Source organism: Mustela putorius, unplaced genomic scaffold, assembly GCF_011764305.1.
Source record: "Mustela putorius furo isolate JIRA1106 unplaced genomic scaffold, ASM1176430v1.1 tig00003859_pilon_pilon_pilon, whole genome shotgun sequence".
Taxonomy (NCBI): domain Eukaryota; kingdom Metazoa; phylum Chordata; class Mammalia; order Carnivora; family Mustelidae; genus Mustela; species Mustela putorius.
Genome location: NW_025422011.1, coordinates 7,939,212 through 7,947,861, shown reverse-complemented (window position 1 = coordinate 7,947,861; position 8,650 = coordinate 7,939,212). Strand labels below are relative to the sequence as shown.

Here is an 8,650-nt window from a genome sequence, read left to right as displayed (position 1 = left end):
CTAGTACTGAGGTTTAGTTTTGTATAATTCCCAGAATTCAACACTCTTTTATAATACGTATTGTGATTAATATATCATAACATAAGCCAGTTTCTTCTTGCTGTTTATATCAACTTAACTGAGAGATGATATATGTAAAATAAAACCCATTCATTTATGGCATATGTTTGTTAAGTTTTTGATAAATATTTCCCAGGTGTAACTACCCTCCCATCTTAGAATAGAATATGCCCGTTACCTCAGAATAATCCTCTGCGTATAAATCCCTTTTAATCCCCATCACATAGGAAACCTGCATTCTGATTTCTATTGACAAAGATTAATTTTGCCTTATGCTGATTCCCATATAAATAGAATCCTACAACACATATATTTTATGTCTCATTTCTTTCATTCAGCAACTCCTTTTGTGTAATTAGTGGCTTATCTCTTTTGTTGCTGGATAGTATACACTGTAGGAATGTACCTGCTGATATGCTTACCCATTTACTTTTTGGTAGATGTTGAGTACCTTCAGTTTAAATCTACTAAGAATAAAGCTGACATGGACATTCATGAACAAGTCTTTTTATGCACCTATTATTTTTTTCTTTTCTCTTTGAGTATACCTGGGAGTGAAATTGTTCGGTTTCTGATAAAGGTATAATTAACAAAGGAAACTGGTAAACTTTGAAACAAAATGACTGTACAATTATATTCACCAACAATGAATAAAAGTTGTTCTAGTTGTTCAATGTTCTTGCTTAAATTTAATATTTACAACTTAAAAAAATGTTTATCTTTTCTTTTATGTAAGTAGTCTTATAGTTTTGGGGTTTTAATCACCATCTCCTTGATGATTAATGATATTTAGCATCTTCTCATGAACTTTTTGATATTCTTATATTTTAAAATCCTGTAATCCTTTATTATTTTCTTCTTATTATTAAGTTAAAAGATCTTTACTTACATATTATGGATGTGTCTTTGTCATGTATCTCTCATATATGCATATGCATTTTTTGTGGCTTGCTTTTTTAATTTTATTAATAACATTTTTACTAATGATACTTTATTCATCTCATCCTATAAAGACCAGAGTTATATTTTTATGAAGTCCAAATTATTATTATTTTCATTATTTTTATGTTTGTTGTGTTTATGTTTGACATAGGTCTTTGCCTATGTCAAATTCATAGAATTCTTTTCATATATATATATATTTTTAATGTCTGATCTTATTTATTTGTCACTCTTAGAAAATGCAAACTCTTTTCATATATTTTTTTGCAAAAATCATATCACTGTACTTTTTGACATTTAGGTTCACAATCCATTTATGTTAGTTTCTGTATATACTATACCATACTAATATAATATAATATAATATAATATAATATAATATAATATAATAATTTGGTCTGAGTTACCTTGGCACTATTGTTTACGGGTCTTCTGTGTATAGAACTCTCCGTCTGGACTCTCCATTCCTTTCTATTATTCAATATATCAACCTTTACCTCAAATAACACCTTCTCCACTGTTCTTTCTATAGCACTGTTTGTTCACAAACAATAACAACAACAAACAAAAACCTATCCTCTCCTCATTGAATTCCTTGAAATGTTTGCCAGAAATCAATTTAGTATATAACTGTGAGTTGATCTCTAGAAACTTCAAAATCTATTCCACTGACCTATATATCCATTTCTAGGCAGTTATCACACTATATTAAAAAAAAAACTCACTTTACTACTTTAGCTCTCTAGTAAATCTTGAAATACAGTAGTTTTAAGTTATTTGCATCTGTTTTCTTTGCAAATTTGTTTTACTATTACAGAGGGGTTTTGCTTAAGACAATTTTTTTTTTTTTAAATAACAGGTGGAGATTTACAACAAAATGGAGAGGAAGGTACAGAGATTTCATGTATACTCCCTGTTCAGCTAGTACAAAGTTTTTGCAATGTGTGTGTATGTGTGTGTATATGTGTGTGTGTATTATGTAACAAATGTTAATGAGAGTTACATTATGTCTATAGATCAGTTTTGGAATCATAGACATCTTAATACTGAGTCATCAATCATTTTGTCAAAAATATTTTCTCATCTTTTGAAAATCCTGTACTCATTTATATTTTTGATATAATAAACTACACAGATTGATATGTAGATTTAAAGTCAATTTTGCATCTCAGGATTACACCACTATTAGTCATAAGATATTTATTTTTATATATAGATAATTACACTTTTACAAAAGAATTTTGTGTCTATTTTCTTGAGAAATATTGGTTTTCAGCTTTCTTTTATACTTTCTGTGTGGTTTTGTTATCAAAGTTGTACTTGTAGTGTATGCTTTGTGTTATTTTAAGCACTTCAATATTTTGAAACTTGTTTTATGGCTCACAATATTATCTACCCTGTTGAATGTTCATATGCACTTGAAAAGATAAGTTATTATGCCATTTTTAAGTATCAGTTGCCTCAAGTTTCTTGGTAGAATTTTTCAAGTATGGTATATTTTTACAAATGGTCTGTAGACTTGCTATTTGCTCTATCAGTCAATGGAGGAAAATGTTAAAATTGCCAACTGTGGTTCTCTTTCTCCTTATAGTTTTCTCAGTTTCACTTCATATATTTTGAAACTTTGTTACTAGATGCATATGCATTTAAAATCATTAAACATTCCTTGTAAATTGACCCATTTATCATTATAAAGTGTTTCTCTTTATTATTATGATCCTGTTTATCTTATGGTACATATTTTTCCTTCATATTCTCTCTGAGTACTTTTATTTGACATCATAGATACCTGCTATAAAGCATTAAAATGGGATTCTCAATTAAATCAGGTAATGATTAATTAATTCCCCTGAGTGTCTTTGTGGGCATCTGATGGCCAAGAAAGTATACCTCTCTGACTGAAATTACCATTGTGTTTCCTGATGTACTCAACTGTTAGAAATAGTTAAAAATCTTGTATCCAATGTTAAAGGAACTTATGTCCTTTGGTGATGTTTAATCACATTGTTCTGTCAGTAACTGTACAGTGACATTTAAGGTTTTTCATTTTTAGTTTGTTGTTTGAATAATTATTTTGGTAAGCACTTTGGACTACCACTAGTTCACCTTTAGCCGAAGCTTAGTTTTCTTTCCCTATTTTGTCCATTTGTAATTTATCCTTTCTTGATTTATTTTGAACATTCATACTAATGACCTTAAATTTTAAAAAAGGCAATATCCTGAATTTTCTGTACTTACTAATTTCATAAGCTCTAGTAATAGCTCTAGTAACCTTTGCTCAGTCACATTTTCCAAAGGTTTTTTAAGTCTTTAATTCACTCCATTCACTCCTTTAAAGCATATAGTTGTTTCTGTTTTCCTGATTGATTAAAGACTGATATTATATTTGCTATAAATGGTTTTAGAAAATATATTCTTAATAATGGGGATCTGAGATTAGTTTTATATTAAGGAGAACATGTGGTACTAATAGTCACTACTATACAATGGATACAAAGTAATGACACACATTTGTTTAGAATGGCATTGGCATACCTACTGAAGATGAAGTTTGGGAGACCAAGGTACTGACCTAACAGAATTTTAGGATAGAGATGAGACCAAATGACAGCTGACTAAATGGCTGCCTCTGACTTCTCTAAAGATATTGCAGGTATAAAATAATTTTAGAACTTAAAAATCTTGGCTCCATCCCCATTAGAGAATCAGCAAATTCCTCTAAAAAAACTGTTTATCTTATAGAAAGTGTCAGTTATCTATAAGCCATAAGCAAATAGTTTTGTTGCTTAAGTTAAAACATAAGTTAAATTCATAACTTCATTAAGAATGATATGTAAAAGTGAGAGTGGAATTCAGTAGATTGTAATGGGGATATTTCAGTGAATGAAGATTAATGAAAATTCATGAATTTATAAATACTTTGAGACATCCTTACTAGCTGGGCAGCTTTTCATTATGTCTTTGAGTTTAGAGACTCTCATGTTTTCGTCAGAGACAGAAACTTTTCAAGAGAATATTCTTTTTCATAAGATCCACAACCAAATCCAGACACATAACTAGGGTCAGATAACAGCAATCAGAATCCCTCATGCAGATAAGAAGAAATTCTGGATTAGGTGAATACAGAATGCACACTGAAAGAATGGAAAGATTGTGTGTGCGTATCTCTCTCTCTCTCTCTCTCTCTCACACACACACACACACATACAGAGAAAGGGAGAGAGAGAAACCTGGAGAATGTATATAGGGATTGACTGAATAAATGTTAAGGGTTTATATTAATGATAAGAGACATCACATTGAATTGGATCAAATTAATCAATATGGGTACACTTATCAGATAGTCTGGATTCACTGTGTTAGCTTGAGCAGCCGTCAATGGCTTTAGTAATTGATCTGTGTGTTGACTATAAACTGGACTCAGTGGCAGCCTCTAATAAATTTTGCTCTGTCTAACCCATCAGATAACTTCTCACTTTGTTGCATTCCTGTTTTTTTAAAAATTTTATAGATTCCACTCCTCTTGTAGGATTCTTCAATTATCATCACTTTTCTCCTTGTTTTTCTCTATTTCTTGAATATAATAATCATAAATGTCTAAAGTCCTTGCCAGTTCTTTCAGTATCTGGACTATTTGTAGGGACTTTCTATTTTCCCTTCTGTTTTGATTTTTTGTTGTTGTTGTTGTTGTTCATTTCCACTTTTGATCAGGTTGCTTTTTGTTTTGTTCTATTTATATGTAATAATTTTTAAAGGAATTCCAGATATTGAGTGTGGAAAGGATAGTCACTCCAGATGATTTAACTCCTCTAAAAAGAATTCATCTTACTGGCCACTAGCAAACTGTAGTAGTGGACAGTTCAAGAAGGAGCTATGCTAAGTCACATTAGGGTGTAGCTCTGGTTAGGCTCAGTTCACTCAGTTTGCCTCTGTGTTGCTCTGGCATTCTAGGGTTTCCAACCAAGCCTGATGTATTCATCAGGATTCTTCTTTCTAATCGATCCTAAATTCTAAATCAGCAAATTTCATTTACATTGAATAAGTATCCTAAACTGGAAATCTGTTACATCATTGAAACTACTCCAGATTTATTAAAAACAAAAACAAAACACAAAACAAACAAACAAACAAACAAAAACCTCTCCAGGTATCTCTGTCCTCATAATTCCCTGGGAATTTTCTTCAGGTTTTGCATACAGTTCTGAGAATTTAGTCCAAGCCCAGAACCAACAAGTGTCCCAAGGATAGAAGTTGTTGCAAACTGCTCACCTCTCTCAGATTCTGAGTTTCTGATATTCTTTCCATTCCATGTCTTATCTCTGAAGCTTCCCACTGCTCTCAAGTAGATCACTGGTGTAATTTGTCCTATGTTCCATGAGGATGCACTAGTCTGATACTTCCTAATCGAAAATAGAATTTGGAAATATTTATCTAATTTGAATATATCTGAAGGGAATTATAAGTGAATTAAAATAAATTAGTATCAAAAAATGAATATAGTGACTAATCAGGTTTATGCTTCTTTTTGCAGAGAGAAAGTGAGTACATCTAAGTACAAGAGACAGTTACATAAGGTTTGATGAAAGCACAATACGGTTCTTGTATTGTTCAAGAGTTCATTACAGTTAGACCCAGTACGGATGATTGCAGGAGAGGGCACCTCTGCTTATTTTGCTCTCCATAATAATTTGCTCTTGTTTGTTGAACTTCCCTTTTTGTACTCATCAGAATCACAGGTACTAGAAACTATATTACTCAGACTCTTCTGCCAACAGATTCAAATTTAGGTTATACTAAAAAGAGGTGCTCACAAAATAAGAGAAAAGTAGAAGAGAAGCAAATATGGTTATTTGCAGGATTATGCATTTCATATTTATCAGATGTTATATTTTGATGGAAACATTGGGATGCCCTCTTGAAAATCACACAATTGTTTCCACACGACCAGAGATCACTGTGTTGTAGTTTCTTGAATTTCTTTTATTAATTTGCTAGGGCTGCCATAACAAAGTACCAGAGACAGGATGTCTGAAACAACAGAAATTTAATTTTTCATAGTTCTGAAGGCTGGGAGTTCAAGATCAAGGTTTTGGCGGGTTTGGTGTTTCCCAAGGCCTCTGTCCTTGACTTGCTCACCTTCTCGCTCTGTACTCACATGGTCTTTCTTCTATGTATGCACATCCCTCTGTCTCTTTGTGCCCGTACTTTTTCTTCCTGTTAAGGACAACAGTCAAATCATATTAGAACCAACTCTAAGCACCTAATTTCAAGCCCACATTGATTTTAAATTCAAATATAAAAGGAAAATAAGAAATATTTTTAAAGAATTTTATAGGAAAAATTTTAACTCCTAACGAATGGAAATAATTTAACAAGAGAAAGAAGGCACTGTTCATAGTGGGAAAGAGTAACAAATAAGACTGTATAAAGTAATCTTGTCCACTGGATACCTTTTACCTAATAAGGATGTTTTAGTTACATTTTGGAAATTAGTTCTAATCTTTTAGAAATGAAAGCTGATACTTTTTTACAAGTAAAAAAAATATATAAATATGTATCTTGGAATTTCTACTACAAAACGATCTAATTGTGTGTGAATGTGGATGAGTAGATATGAAACTAGATTGTCCATGGAGCAATAATTCTTGGGATAATGATAGACCTAGGTTCATTATGCTCTTTTTGCAAATTTTCACCTAAGTGCTTAAAAATTTTCACAAGACAATACTTAAATCAACAAAGTAGAAAAAATCATTTGCTACACATGTAGTTGTCGATGAACTCATACCCTAACTTGGTAAAGAATCCCTATAAGCTAGTGTTGTGGGAGGAGGTAACAGAATAATTAGCTAAGAGACTTGAACAGATACTAGACAAAAAAAAAAAAAAGACATTCAGATATCCAATAATTATAGGGAAGGGAATCTATATCAGTCATCATTGAAGTAGGACAGTTCAAAGGAAGTATAAATTTAAATTGCAGTGATATACCACTGCACACCCACCAGAATGCTAAAATTAAAACAAATCAAAACAAAGAACTGATCATACAAAGTGCTGGCAAGGATATGGCACAAACAGAACTCTTCGATATTAAAGGTTAAAGTATAAATTATTACCAATATGTCTTTGAGGTCTCAGTCAAGATTACCAAGCCCACAAACAAGAAAGATGCCATAGACTGTATCACAGATCTTATTAGACAGAAAGCCAGAATGCCAAACACATTTGCTGTGTAATTCCCCTCTCCCCTGTCGAGGAACTCTCCTTGCATCATCAAGAAATAGGGCTCATAATGGCCATTTAAAAATTACCTACCTTCAAAATAATACCATTGGGAAAATTTTAAATGTTAGCAAATTCAAGAAACATAATTATTTCAATTTAGCTTTTAACAGCCCTGAAAAAAATAGAAAATGTGGAAGGATCTGAAGGTTTGACAAAATTTAACTTGACTGTAAATATCCCCGGAGAGCTGAACAACAGGAAAGCCCACAGCACAGCCTCTTCTGAAGGAGCTCTTTGGCATGGGTAACCTGAGAGCTGACTTTGAATGAAACAGGCAGTTGGTGGTGCCAGTTCTTCAACAGTTAAAATGTGGGCTGATAAAGAAAGCGAGATCAGAAGGGATTCAAGAATTGCAGAATTAGTCAGTAATTAGGCAGAAAAAACATATTGTCTCAAATGTGCCAAAGACAGAAACATGTGGCTCAGAGGAAACTTCAAAAATAGCATAAAATCAGACAAGAAAAGTTACCTAGGCTTTGCCAGACATTGGTACACAGATATCACTGTTATTCTATCATCTTTAGAGAACAAAGACCACCAGATGCTAAAAATACAAGAAACAGAACTCAATCATCAGAAGTCAGATGAAAGCAAAGAAGACCTAGCGATCTGGTATAACCTCTCTAAGTTTACTCCTGAATCTACACTGAAAACTCTTAGACAGATGGAAAAAATAATGGAAAGACCAAGAAAATTAAGTGCTGCAAAGAAGAAAGGAAACTACCCGAACTTTGAACAGAGAAGATGGAAAAGCCCTGAGAATAAATGAACCCAAACTTGACTTCTTTGTGAAAGATGATGAAAGACGTAACCAGATGATCCTGGATCTTGATGTCTATAGGGATAGGTAATTGATATCAATGTGCAGTCAATTTATAGGGGAATAATAGCCAAAGGAAAGTCATTTCAGCTTGTACTTCCTATAGAAGTCAAACCTTAAAGTAGCTGGGCTAGAAAATCTTAGACAAGAGGGTGTTTAGTGATTTACATGCCCACAATAGAAGTAATTTTAGGTGGCAGAAAAGCACCCAGGTCTGTGAAAAATACTTTGGACATCAGCAGAGAACAAGCAAAAGAAGCAAACAAACAGAAACTAGAAGTAGATTCCAATACACAGTCACTGTGTAGCTAATGTAATTCAAAAGTAAAAATATGCACCTGGAAGTGTTGCATCTGAACAAAAAGTATACCAATTGAAAAAGATCCACAGCTGGCAGATAAACCTAGAATGCCTCCATTGATTTGAAACATCAGACCGTGACCCTGAGACCCTGAGTACTCAATGAGTACTCAACCCATTGAGTTGTACTCAATGCAAAGTGTGTATACATAACGTTTATGGAGTAAACACAGTTATTTA

General features: G+C 32.6%; 1 pseudogene; it reads left to right on the top strand.

Annotated features, from left to right (window-relative positions):
• The first annotated feature begins 7,705 nt into the window (after positions 1–7,705).
• On the top strand, positions 7,706–8,422 carry LOC101675617 (annotated as a pseudogene).
• Positions 8,423–8,650: the final 228 nt, after the last annotated feature.